This window comes from Podarcis muralis, chromosome 6 (assembly GCF_964188315.1).
Source record: "Podarcis muralis chromosome 6, rPodMur119.hap1.1, whole genome shotgun sequence".
In the NCBI taxonomy this organism is placed as follows: Eukaryota; Metazoa; Chordata; class Lepidosauria; order Squamata; family Lacertidae; genus Podarcis; species Podarcis muralis.
The window spans coordinates 53,433,094-53,439,093 of NC_135660.1; positions in this window are offsets into that span (position 1 = coordinate 53,433,094).

Sequence of the window (6,000 nt, forward strand, 5' to 3'; positions counted from 1 at the left end):
TCTCTCTTTTGCCTTGTCTAGCCTTCCTTTTAAACTCTCCTTTTTTCATGGTATCCTGTCTCTCTGAAGGGCATGTATATTTCAAATAATGTGCCCATCTTCAACTAAATGCACACAACAGTCTCCATTTGTGTCTGTTCTGAGGCGGCCGCTTTCTCTTGCTAACTATGGGCAATTTCTCTCCTGTGGACCATCAAAGATGTTCTATAAAGCCTGTGGATTTTTTCAAGGAAACTTGTGTGAAATACTGATGCAGAGTTTCAAATGTCAACAAATAGGCAAAAGCTGTATGTGAATTCCTGCAACATTTGGAGTTGGGGGTTGGATGTGGAATTTAAAGATGGATTGTCAGCTATTGGTACTAAGTGCAAATGTTGTTGGTTAAATTCTCTGATTATACATTTCAGAGAAAAAAGCTTCTCTCCTTCACAATTTGTTAGTGTGGGATGTAATTTCTCAGTTCTTTAAAAAAAAACAACCAACAACACCCTAATTCAGTTATGTGTGCATGCACAACAGTAGTTTATGGTGTACTTGCAACTGAGGAGTATCTTCCTAGCTTCGCTTTGGGGCTCTGCAGGCACAATTTTGAGACCCAGCAATGGTGCCTCTTAAGGCTTAACAGTAGTGGCTGGTGGGTCAGCAAAGGTGGGGCTGCGCTGATCTGGTTTCCCAACATTGTACACAACTGCCACTTACTGAGAGGGGGAGGGGGAGGGGGAGGCAGCCTGGAGCTCACCACAGTGTGGCCAATCTGATGCCTCAGGCATTGTGCCTGCACTGTGCTGACCTCCCTGTTACCTTGCCCCTTGCCCTCTCAGTAACCAGCAGTGGTGCCCAACACTGGGAATCCAGGTTAGTAACACATCCCTTCCTGTGCTGCCTCACTGGAAGTGCTCTCCTCAAGCAAGATGCCTTCTGATGGATCTCCTTGAGCATCTGTGGTCCCTGAGTCTGGGCCATTTAATTTCCCCACAATTCTAGAGTGATGCAATGTTAGGAGCATTGCGAGAAATTAAATTTTTTTTGCCTGGCTTTTCAGGTGCTGACTAAACCTGTAGCTGTGGTACCTGGGCAGTTCATCAATGGGCAGTACAGTCAAGGAAATGCAAATGCACTAAACCTGGCAGCTGTCTAACAGTTGTGGGGGTTGATTTCTGGCTTGATCTTGGGCATGTGAACCTTGGGGTGAAGCTTTGAACATACAATCAGTGCATTTGCCCAATTGGGGTGCACATGAATAGCTCCAGGCTTCCCAGACAGTATCCATTTATTTTAAGGTATTCCTTATTCAGCAGGGGATGCATGGACCTAATCCAGCAATTTTCTTCTTGCTGGATTGGAACAGTTCCCTTCAAAGTCATTCTGCTGAAATCAATAGGTCTTTGCCCAAGCAAATGTGTTTAGGATTAGGGTGTAAATTGGTAGCTGTTCAAATATTTTTATAGTAACATGGATGCTTACAACTTGCAAATATGTGGCTTGAACTTTACAAGCCATGCAGTGCAAATTTAAGCTCAGTCATTCAGCAGAAGAAAGGAAGATTGGAGAACCTCTTGAAAATGCTCTTACATGCCTGCTTCGATTCTACTATATAGGGTACTATATAGTGGTGGTGGTGGTGGTGGGGGAACACATGCTGGTTATTTGAAACATGTTACTGGGTTGTGTGTTTGACAAGACAAGATACCTATGGTTTGCTGCTAATGACCTACTCTGCTGAGCCAGCAGCTCATAGCAACAGGTGCAAAGGTCCTCCTGCTGAAACAAGATGAATCTGAGAGCCCTAATGTGCAAGCTAGAAAAAGCTCCAGATAATGTAGGGCTCAACACTCCTCTGCAACAGCTGCTGCATCGTACTGGCAAGAGAGGAACCAGAGGAAGGCACATTTCCATGTGCCAAATAAGGGTTATGTACTGTTACATGGGTCATGTAATCCTGAGATTATGGTTCTGGGTTACATTCAAAATGCTTGCACTAAAAGCCCCATACAGTCTGGGACCAAGATACCATAAGAGCTGCCTCCTTCCAAGCCCTAAGATTGGCATCAGAGATTGCACTTTCTGCCCTATCACCATTAGATGTAAAGCGGCTGGGCCACAAGAGAATAGTAGTGTCTAGGACCGCAGCTGAACATAGTTAAAGGCAGTCATGGCTTTCCCCAAATAATTTGTTAAGTGCGTTGAGAGTTGTTTGGATGCCCCCTCAATGAGCTGACCCCCCGACTTCATTGTGTAGAAGGAATGATTGTTTAGCCATTCTGGGAACTGCAGCTCTGTCCCTTCAATGGACTGACGGCATATGCTCAATTGCTCTTATGCAAACCTGGCATTTTTGGACCCACAATAAACAGTGAAAACAGTAGCTCTCCTTGGCCATAGTGAACCCAATGCAACAGTTGCCTAGCAACTATTAAGGCATCTTGTAACAGCAGCAAGTGTCCCTTAAGAGCCATACCATTGACTCCACTATAACGTGCTGTGCAATTTAGAAGAAAACATGCTATAGAATCACTTGTCTCAACTTTGAAATGGACCTCTCAAGGAAACATGGAGTATCGCGACGGAGGAATTTGATTTTTCTCATCATCCTCTCCTTCAGTGTTTTAGCTGGACTAAATGAAGCAAGGTGGCAGTTCCCAGCTCTCTCCACCAGTGCAAAATACGGTGCTCCAAAAATGGTTGCTGATTGCGGATGCTTAAGTGGAATAGAATGGCAATCCTCCCATTTTAAATAAGCTGATTGGTTTCATTGAAGTTGCTTCCTGGATGCATTGGGGGAAGGTGCAAGAAGCAGTCACTAATCAAGACTTCGCTTTGAGAAACGAAGTTCAAGCATATTTTGCAGGCAGTTGCAACTTCTAATCTGGATGCTATTTCCCCATGTGTGAGGACTTAGGGCTAAGGGAAAGACATTCTCCATTTGCCCAGAGACACTCTTTATGTGTACGTTGCTGCTGTCTAGCAGATTCCAGGGCTGCTTAAATTCTGATTTCACTTACGTGAAAGACAGTATTTTCCAATATCCCCAGAGTTACAGAGAGGTTTCCCCCCTGAAGTATGACTTTTATTTTGAATCCCAGCTGTGATCTCTAACTGTGGAAATAAGGCTTCTGCAGGATAACATTGATTTACTGTCACATTTCAATAAATGTTATCCTACGTCAGTGTGCTTTTATTTGTTTTAATTTGCAGCGACTGTTGGGTCTTCATTTGCTGCTTGTCTTAAAGAATCCTTGCAGTCATTTTATTATCAAAAAAAACTTCACAGACTTTCCAAGTTACTTTACTAGTATCTGCACCTTTCACATTTTGCTGTATCTTCCTCTTTCCAGCAATCTGTCTTGTGCCCATGAGAGATAATATGGTCTCATGCTTGCCATCCATTAGGGATAACTTTGAGCTCTTGAATATGTATTTTCTGCTTGTTTTTTATTGAGTAGAAGGGTTTTTTTAAAGGAAATTTAATAGGTGTGTGTGTGTGTGTGTGTGTGTGTGTGCGCACACACACACACACACACACACACACATATATATGTATCTGACATGATTGTGCAGTGCAATCTGGTTCCCATAGTTATTTTTAATACATCACTTGGAATTCCATAGCAGAGATACAACTTTTCATTTAATGCTAATGGCTTTTTTGGAGAGGTGAGCCTTACAAGGTAGGATTGCATGAGCCAGGAATTCAGTCTTGGAGGCTGCACTGTAAGAAAGGGTAACTATCTCCCTTGTATCCTTTTATGCTCCCTATAGGACTAGCCCTCCCAAACAGGCAGGTATCAACTTGATTCTATCCCTATTTACTCACAGATACATCTCTTGGGTTTCAATGGGAGTTACTCTGACGTATCCTTAGGCTCCCACCCTAGGGTAAATATTGACAACTAGGGCTTTGTAACATCTGCACACTTCCTGTGAAAACACTTGTATGCAAGCCCAAAACAAGAAAAAGTAGTGAATGATGGGGGAGTAGCCATTGCCAAGAAACGCAACACAGAAACATTCCAACAAGGACAACCTACTGGTGTGGATGAGAAACCCTGGAACACCTATGAAAATCCAACACTTAAAAATGGAGTAGCAGATAGACAGATGATCCATAGCCACTGAAATTCATTGATCCTCCATGAATTTGTCTAATCTCCCTGCAACTGCATAGATCATTTCCCTAGCATGCTATAGTAGGGATTGTTTCGCAAATGCTCCCATGGTTAAGGATGAAAAGTAGTCCTCTGACCTGCAGTGCTGTGACCATTTAAAAAACAATTTCTCTCTCTTTCTCTTTCCTCTCTACTCCTTTCTTTATAAGTCCAATTCCAGCTTCAGTAGCACAGAGCCCAATACCATATGCCGTCTTTAAGATTTGAACTCCAGTAGTTTAAAGCCTCTTTCCATTTGGTTCTTTAATTGCTAACATCAGTCATGGTGCTCTGGAATACTGACAGCTAGGTGATGTTAGGGCAGCTGGTACTACCCTGTATTATCATGAAATGATGGTTGTGATCAAGGTTCTATTCAGTTGGTGGGGGTCTTCTTTTCGTAAAGGGGATGCTGCAAATTCACATGACCTACGCAGGCACACGGTTCCCTTCAAATAACTGCAGTTTTATGCACCTTGGCATTCTTTTGATGCTTCCTTGTATTGCCATTGGGCATTTCTGTGTAGCATTTTTCACTGGTGATTTTATCTCTCAGTTCTGAGCTTTATTTGTTGAATTATGGCACAGGTGACTGAGCTAGAACTCATGACTCACCTACCTGAAAGCACAAGGATGCACTATATGGCTCTCAGAGTCAGACGAGAATGAAACAACCAAGTTCACAACTACTGTACCCATGAACTGAGGAGCTATACTGAGTTCCTGATACTGAACCTAAGGCTAGTGATCAGCAGCTCACAGGACCTGAGCTTAACTCTTCACAGATACTTTTCTCCAAACCTAATTCACCTGAAGATCCAAATACCTCCTACTCTACCCTGCCTGCTCAACAGTGCAGGGAATGTGCTAGACTGAAGAAAGGAGGAGGAATGCTCCCTTTCAGGCGGATGATATTTCGCGATCCCCTTAAGCACTTGCCTTTTTCCCCATAATTGAGAAACCAGATGAGTGCACCATCAATTTCTAGCAAAAGTGAGAGAGGGGAAGCTCTCAACAGATGCTACAAAGCAGAAAAGGAAATATAGGGGAAAGAGGAAATCTGCTGCCTAACTACCATTAAGGGTTAAAAGTCCTTTTCAAGGACAATTCAATTTTTTTCAAGTTTATCCCAAAATAGTGTTGTATTTTGCCATCTCCTACGCCGACGATTTCCTCAGTCAGCAACTTGCCTTCCATTTAAGGCTATTGCATATGACAAAATGTGCCCTGGGAAACCCTGGGATGAGCTGCTGTGAGTTCAATTTTATGATGCTTGACAGAACCGTAAAAGTGCCATAAAGCTGATAAACAAGAATGCTGGTGGTCCCCCCCCCCCCCGTTTTGCAGGAAAGCTTCATTGCTGCTGCACAATAAAAATGCTTATTGTGCTCTGAACATATAATACAAAACAAATGACAAAGAAAGAAATGAACAAAAAAGCACAACCAGGTTCCACTGAAGGAACTTATCTCGACAGCAAGAACATAATGGTGTTACTAAAGCATTATAACTGTGTGCCTTTTTTTGCGATGATCAGCCAAAACCCTTCTCATCGTAACTTCCTGCAGACCATGATAAGCCTGTCCATATGCACCAAAATATAATGCCTCATATTCACAAAGCAATATGCCAACAGGTCAGTGGGGATAGCAGTAAAGTCCAAATGCAACCACGTTGCACTGGCGTACCCAAATACCTCCAATTGTGGAATGAGGGATGTTAGTTTTTTTAAAAAAGAGATTCAGTGCTATCTTGAGCTACAGAATGATTCAATACATGCAGATCCGTCTACACTGTCACTCCTCATGAGTAAACAGGACGATGACAGGCATAATAGTGATTGAGCAGGCCACCA